Here is an 8,195-nt window from a genome sequence, read left to right as displayed (position 1 = left end):
CAGTGGGAAGATGGAATGGGTAGGAGGACAAATGGACAGCAGAGAGGTCATGTACTAGAAGTTTCTGTGTTGTTCAGTTGCTGCTATATCAGACGGCATAGTGTGTGTATGTGATGGGGTGGGGTTTGAAAGCTGGGCTGCCAGTTAAAATACAGAATGCTAAATTTGGGAGAAAGATACTAAAACATTAAAAAGTTATTCGTTGTGTATCTGAAATTCAAATTTAGCTGGGCATTCTATACTTGTCTATCTCCTCCCCCTTTAAAAAAAAGATTTTACTTATTTATTTTAGAGAGAGAGCGAGAGCTCGCACATGTATGAGCAGGGGTGGGGTGGAGAGGGGCAGAGGGAGGGGGGTAGAAGCAGACTCTCTGCTGAGCAGGGAGCTTGAGGGGGGCAGTGGGGAGGGGAGGCCTCAATCCCAGGACCCCAGGAGCATGACCTGAGCCCAAGGCAGACGCTTAACCTACTGAGCCACCTGGGCACCCCTTTTCTAACCCTTTCTTTTGTTGTCTGGCCACTCTTTATTTATTTTTTAAAGATTTTATTTATTTTAGAGGGAGCATGAGCTGGGGCAGGGCTGGGACAGAGAAGAAGGGAGAGGGACAAGCAGACTTCCTGCTAAGGGCGGAGCCCCATAAGGCTTGATGCGGGGCTCTATCCCGGAACCCTGAGATCACCACCCGAGCCGAAGTCAGACACTCAGCCAAACGAGCCAGCAAGATGCCTCAACAACACTATTGTCAAGGACCATCGGCATGGGCGTCTGGGGTGTGTACGCTTTACCCTTCAGATGAACCCCATGTGTGCTGACTGGGGACCCCCTCTGTCCACCAAACAAGCCCCCATATTCAGGATGACTCAGCGCCGGGCTCCTCCCCCGGGCTCCATTTTCCAGCCATCTATGAAGGGCTGACGGAATGTGAGCTGACTTCCCAGCAACCACAACAGAAGCTAAAAGGCTGGAAAGATCTCTGAAAACTAGTAAGGGCAAGTGAATGTCAACTCAGAATGGGGCCCAGCGTAAGTGCCTTTTAAAAACCAAAACAGAAAGAAAAGAAAAAAAAAAAACATTTATTTTTACATTCACAGATAACCAGAAGTGAGGGAGCCACCAAAGACACTTCCCAAGGATGTGCTTCGAGAAGGAAAAGAATTCCAGAAAGTCAGCCCGAGAGGCAGGAAGGGATGGGGAACCTAGAGAATGATAAATGTAGGTAATGCCTACATTTGAAAATCATCTGTATAAAAGAATAATGACTAATTTCTGATGTTGAGGAAAAACAGGTCTGAAATGTTGGACAGCAATAGTATATGTGTGTGGGAGACCAAGACTTACGTGTTCTAAACATTCCTCCCTTGCACTTGGGGAGTGGGTAAATATATTGTTGAACATTAGACATTGTTAATTAAATGTGAGTGGTCAAAGTTAAAGGATAACAACTAAAAAAAACCCCTGGAATATATACATTTCATTTCAATAGAGAGGAAAAGGTAGGACAGGAAAACAAACACATAAAAAGCTTTTTAAAAGGTTAAGGAAGGAGGGGTGCCTGGGTGGCTCAGTGGGTTAAGCCTCTGCCTTCAGCTCGGGTCATGATCTCAGGGTCCTGGGATCCAGCCCCACATCGGGCTCTCTGCTCAGCGGGGAGCCTGCTTCCTCCTCTCTCTCTGCCTGCCTCTCTGCCTACTTGTGATCTCTCTCTCTCTCTGTCAAATAAATAAATAAATAAAATATTTTAAAAAAAGGTTAAGGAAGGAGAAAAAAGAAATAGAACAGGACTAGGGGCCCTTGGCTGGCTCAGTTGATAGAGTATGTGACTCTTGATTTCAGGGTTGTGAGTTCAAGCCCCATGTTGGGGGTGGAGCCTACTTAAAAAACAAACAAAGAGGGGTTCCTTGATTGCACAGTCGATTAAGGGTCTGACTCTCGGTTTCCGCTCAGGTCATGATCTCAGGGGTTGGGAGATCGAGCCCCACGTTAGACTCCAAGCTCAGCAGAGAGACTTCTTGAAGATTTTCTCCCTCTGCCCCTCCCTGCACTTGTTCTCTCTCTCTCTCAAATAAATAAATAAATAAATAAATAAATAAATTTTAAACAAACACAGCAAAGGATAAGCAGCTCAGGAGAAAAATGGGCAAAAACCATTCATGAACCAGAATTTCATGAATGATAAAACCACTATGGTCACAAAACATGGCAAGATACTTACACTCTCTGGGGAGCGGAGACCTGGAAACGAGGACCACAGTGAGATGTTCCTTTCTCCCCCATATGATTGGCAAATGGCTGACGTTGGATGCTATTAAATGTTGTCGAGGAGATAAGCCAACATGAGTTCTCTGAACTGCTGGTAGGAGTGCGAATTGGCTCCGGTGGAGAGACAGTCTGTCCTTTATTTCTCTGTGGAGATAGACCCTGACACACCTGTGTTCTAGTCATCCTGCCCCCAGGATTCTAAGAGGAAGCGCTCTCGCAGGTGCACCTAGAGACCAGTGCGACCTGATCCCTCCCATCAACCCCCGAAGTAACACCTAGAACCACCCCCATTTTACAGGTGAGACTTCACTTTCTCACCTTCTCGGGATGGTTCTAGGTGCTACTTCCGGGCCTGACAGGAGGGATGGGGAGAAAAGGCTGCAGGTGTCCCGGCCTACCACCCGCATGATTAGCAATTCGCGTGGGCGGTTATTTGTCACGTGTCCACGGACGCCCTCAGCAGCTCTCTCGAGGCCGTCTCTAACAGGACTTGTCCAGTGATAGGCCCTCCAGAGTGTGAGTGAACACCTGGTCTGGCACCGAACGCACTGCAGGTTCTGCGGACTGTGTCTAAGAACATTTTGATGGGAGCCTCAGCCTAGGAGCCAGGAGGTCAGGGTCCAGGGTGAGAGTGAAAGTGGGCTCCCCAGGGGCTGGTCACTGCCAGTGTGGCCAAGACCCGCTCCTGGAGTGGTTATTCTTATGGTGACCACCAGGGGTCAGGGTTGGCCCGGTCTGCCTTTCTGCCTAGTTGCAGCACCCCAGGGTGGCCTGCAGAGGGCAGCCTTCCTGCCAGCAGCAAGGTGGGGGTGTTGCCAAAAAGAATGCGTTTGAAGCCCTGACTTCCTTGGCTTTCTATCTCTGTTAAAGAAGAGAATTGGTAAGTCTGTCCATCCATCTGTGGGTCTGTCTACCATTCTTTCACTCACCCATCCTTTGTCCCTTTGTCCACTCATCTGTCTGTTCATTCATCCATTTTTCCTTTATCTTCCATTTGTTCATCTACCCGTTTATCTGCCCCTTCATCCAGCCATCCACCTGACCATCCAGCCACCCACCTATCCTTCGTCCATTTATCTGTCTGTCCACCCGTCCATCCTAGTGTCTGCCCATCTGTCTATCCTGCTTTTATTCATCCATTTGCCCATCCATCCATCCATCCATCCAACCAACATCTGTCCATCTACCCTCTGTCTATCCCATGTGCACTGAGAGCCCCTGTTGAGCCAGGCCTTGCTCAGTCCTGGGGTACCCCATAAAGAGAGGAGGTGCAGTTCCTGCTCCCACCCCAAGCTCACTGTTTGGTGGGTCAGAAGTTACACCAGGCAGTGATAAAATAGCGAGATGTGTGTGGAGAGACTTGGGGGAGCAAGCAAAAATCTCACATTTCATTATTAATTTTTTCATCAAGTTAGACTCTAAGGCTCCATCCCCTGCATGGGAAGGACACTGGTTTGTCATTTGTGGAGGAAGCCCTTGAATTAAACAAAAATCTTGGAGGCTTATATTGTTCCCGAAGGAAAATAGGGGAAGACATCTGGTTCACCTTCAGCCCCTCATGGTGCTCTCTCCCTGCCTCTCCCCCAGCTTCCTGGCTCTGGGGAAGCTTTGCTGACCTGAGCCTGAGAAGCTGCCTCTCAGAGGCACCCCAGACCTTCCATGCAGCTGTCACCAGCGGTGGGAGCCTCTGGGTTCAGGTAAGTCTTAGCTTCGTTCCCTCATACCAGGGGTCTGAGCTGCAGGAACACTGGCCTCCCCAGAGCCCAGAGCCCAGAGCCTGGAACCGGTGGGCTTGGCTGCTTCCTTAGGCCAGGGTTGCTGGGGGCAGGGTGAGGGGTTTAACCCAGCCAGACAGGGAGGCTTTTTGTGAAAGGGGATTTCTAGCTGGGGCCTCAGTGTGAGACAGGGAAAAGGGGAGGGGGAGAAGTGTTTTGAGCAAAGGCTTAGGGCTGAGGGGTGAAAAGGAAAGAGAGAGAGAGAGAGAGAGAGAGAGAGGCAGGTAGGTTTGGCAGGTGGGGTGGTGGTGGGAGGGGCAGGAGGGAAACCAGAGGGAGGAGAGGGGTTGGTCATGGAGCTTGGGCAGTAGGGAGATATTGAAGATCTTTGATTAGGAGAATTCCTGATCCAGGTGGTGTTTCAAAAGGGTCACTTCAAAAGGGTGGAGACAGGTTGGAAGGACATTCAGGGAGGAGTGGCTGTCTCTGGTTTATCCTTGGGTGGCCCCGAGGTGATGTTGGGCCTCCCCACCCTTAGTCATGTTGGTGTAGGAATGGAGTGAGGGGTGAGGCTCTGAGAGGGGTAGGGAGGTGGACCCCCAGGGTGGAAGACCTGATGGATTGGGGTTGGGAGTTGGGGTTGGGAGTCATCAAAGCTGCTCTCTCGGGGTCCTGGATCCTTGGAGCAGCCAGTCCGTAACCGGGGTGGGAGACCGGAAAGGGAGAACAGGTGGCGTGTGGGGGCCGTGTTACTGATCTAGTTATTTGTATTCAAACATTGAAACAATATTGTGTACATAGAGAATACATAGGATATACACACAATTTAACAAAAATTATAAAGCAGGGGCGCCTGGGTGGCTCAGTGGGTTAAGCCTCTGCCTTCGGCTCAGGTCATGATCTCAGGGTCCTGGGATCGGCGAGCCCCCTGTCGGGCTCTCTGCTCGGGGGGAGCCTGCTTCCCCCACCCCCGACCCTGCCTGCCTCTCTGCCTACTTGTGATCTCTCTCTGTCAAATAAATAAATAAAATCTTTTAACCCCCCCAAAAAAACCTAATAAAGCATCTCCCCATGTAACCACCCCCCCAGAACCTCCTGGCACGGTCCCCTCTCTCTGTGACGCCCCTCCCTGCTCCAGAGAGAGAAACATCCTGACATTCAGAAGAATCTCTTCCTCACATTGATTGTTACTTTCACCACCAGGATCTGCATCTCTTAAACAACCGGGCCTGGGTTTCGCCTGTTTGGCAAGTCTAAGGAAATGAAAGCCTACACTCCTTCCATTCAAACTTTGTATTTGCAGGCTCCGTGTTAGGTCGAGGTTGTGCACATTCATGGCATGGCTGCATGCTATTCCAGTAGCGGGAGCAATGCTATTCCAGTAGGGTGAACATTACAAGCTGGGAGCCCAGCCTCTTGCTGGGGGACGTCTGGAACGTTTGCAGGTCGGCTGTTGCAAGCAATGCATGGACATTCTTCCCTGCAGCTGGTGTGCACAGATATACACACTTTCCTCTTCGTATATGTATTGGTTGGATTTCTTTCTTTCTTCTTCTTTTTTTTAAAGTGTTTCTTCAGATCTGTTGCCTGTTTTCTACTGGGTTATTTGTATTTGTAGCAGACGCCTATGGTGCCAGTGTTGCTCTGATTTTGATCGCTCTGTGGTGAACAAGGCTGCCACTGTCCGAGGGCCAGCCTTCCCACGTTCTACCTTCTCCGGGACTGTGGAAAAGATTGGAATGGTGGGATGATTGTTGATGGGGAGGTACCCCATCCATTTTCCTGACCTTCACAGACACAGCTCTGGCACTCCCTAGAGGTCATGGAGCTCTCCCATTGCCTTCAGCAACGACCTGATGATGTCCTCATATTGAGGTGTCTGCCCACCCTGTCTCACTCACCCCAACCCTCACTCCTGCCTCTGGAATCATCTTCTGGATACTCTGTTGCACCCAACCCTTGTCTCTGTCTTCTCTTTTTCTTATTGATTTGTAGGAGATATTTATATATTCTGGATACTACTCTGTTGTCAGTTACATTATTGCAAATATATTCTCCCAGTCTCTGATGTGTCTTTTCACTTTTTTCCCCTGTAGTCTTTTGATTAACTGAAATTCATCAGAGATTAATGGATTATAGTGGATTAAGCTTTTACTCTACAGTTCGTGCTCTTTAAGACCTGCCTCCCAGCTTCAAAGTCAGGAAGACATCCTTCTATATTATTGTCCAGAAGGTTTATGACTTGGCACTACCAGGTCTGTAATTCACCTGCAATTGATTTTCATGACCCGTTACGTGTTAGGGTCACATTTTGTGTTTTTCCCTGTGTGGATAACCAACTGTCCTAGCTCTGTTTACTGAAAAGCAACTCTTTCCACGATACTCTGAAATGTAACGTCTGTCATAAGCCAGGCAGCCACATATGTGTGGAACTGTGATGGTGTGCTGTAGTCTGTTTCTTTTTGTCCCATTATGTTTTAGAATTTTATCTAAAATTTGCACATTTCTGGTTGGATTTATTTCTAGATACTTGATATATTTTGAACTACTGTAAATGGAGGTTGTATTAGCTACCTATTGACATGTAACAAATCACCCCAAAATGCAGTGGCTAAAACAAGAAACATTTATTCACTCCAGTTTCTGTGGGTCAGGCGCCTAGTTGGATGGCTCTGGCTTAAGGTCTTTTATGAGATTGTGGTTAAGTTGACGGTTAGGTTGGTTCAGTCTGAAGGCTTGACTTGTGCAGGAGACCCACAGGGTTGCCTCGCATGTGGCAGCTGGCTTCCCCAGGACGGGTGATCTGAGAACACCCAAAATAGAATCTATAGTCTTTTAATAACTTGATATCAGAAGTGACATCTCGTGATTTCTGCCATATTCTATTCATTAGAAGTGAGTTACCAAATACAGCCCATAGAAATGGAGAGGACAGCATAAGGGCTTGACTACCAGGAAGTGGGGCTCATTTAGGGCCATCCGACAGTGAGTAGCTTTTATTACAGTGCTGTTATTACAGTGATCTTCAACAATTTTGATTTTCTGGGTACCTGGCTGGCCCAGTTGATGGAGTGTGCGTGATCTCAGGGTCATAAGTTTCAGCCCCATGCTGGGTGCAAAGATTAACTTAAAAATTAAATCTTAAAAATAAAATAAAATAAAAAATTTGATTTTCTTTTTTTTTTAAAGATTTTATGTATTTATTTTTAGAGAGAGAGAGAGAGGGAGAGCAAGCAGAAGGAGGGGCAAAGGGAGAGAGAGAGTTTTAAGTAGGCTCCACACTCAGCCTGGAACCCTAAGCAGGACTCAGTCTCATGACCCTGAGATCATGACCTAAGCCAAAATCAAGACTTGGACGCATAAGAGCCACCCAGGAGGCCCCCAAATTTTGATTTTCTTTCTTTCTTTCTTTCAAAAGATTTTATTTATTTATTTGACAGAGAGAGAGATACATTGAGAGAGGGAACACAAGCAGGAGGCGTGAAGAGGGAGAAGTAGACTTCTGCTGAGCAGGGAGCCTGATGCGGGGCTTCATCCCAGGACCCTGGGATCATGACCTGAGCCAAAGGCAGACGCTTAATGACTAAGACACCCAGGCGCCCCCACATTTTGATTTCCTAATTGTGGCTGCTATATGGTGTTGCCTAATGATGTTTTCATACTATTTTCTGTATCCAGAAATCTTACTAAACATTCTTATCAATTCTAATAGCTTATCTGTAGATTTTTAAATAAATCATTTTATAAATGAAGTCTATTTTTTTCTTTCTAATCCTTGTATGTTTAATTTTTTTTTAATTGTACAGGTTAGTTCTTAAAGAACAATATCAGAGAGCTATAGTGACAGTGGTCTTCCTTATTTAGCTACCAGTCTCAAAGGGAAAGTATTTTTACAGTTTCACCTTAAAGCGTAACATTTGCTGTTAAATCTTTATCAGATTTAGTGAGTTCATTTCTATTGCTCATTTGCTAAGGTGTTTTTTTATTAAATCATTAATGAGTATTGAATGTTGTCAAGCATCTCTTTTGCATATATTGCTATGATCATTAGAATTTTTGCCTTTGATCTATTAATGTGAAATATGGTTTTTTTTTCTAATGGTGAATCTACCTTGCATTGGTTAAATCTAACTTGATCATCATATTACCCTTTTATATGTTACTGGATTTAGGTTTTTTGTTTTTTGTTTTTTGTTTTTGAGAGAGAGTGCTTGCCTGCA

Source organism: Lontra canadensis, unplaced genomic scaffold (assembly GCF_010015895.1).
Source record: "Lontra canadensis isolate GAN:19392208 unplaced genomic scaffold, GSC_riverotter_1.0 scaffold8, whole genome shotgun sequence".
In the NCBI taxonomy this organism is placed as follows: domain Eukaryota; kingdom Metazoa; phylum Chordata; class Mammalia; order Carnivora; family Mustelidae; genus Lontra; species Lontra canadensis.
Note: the sequence above shows the minus strand (reverse complement) of the source record.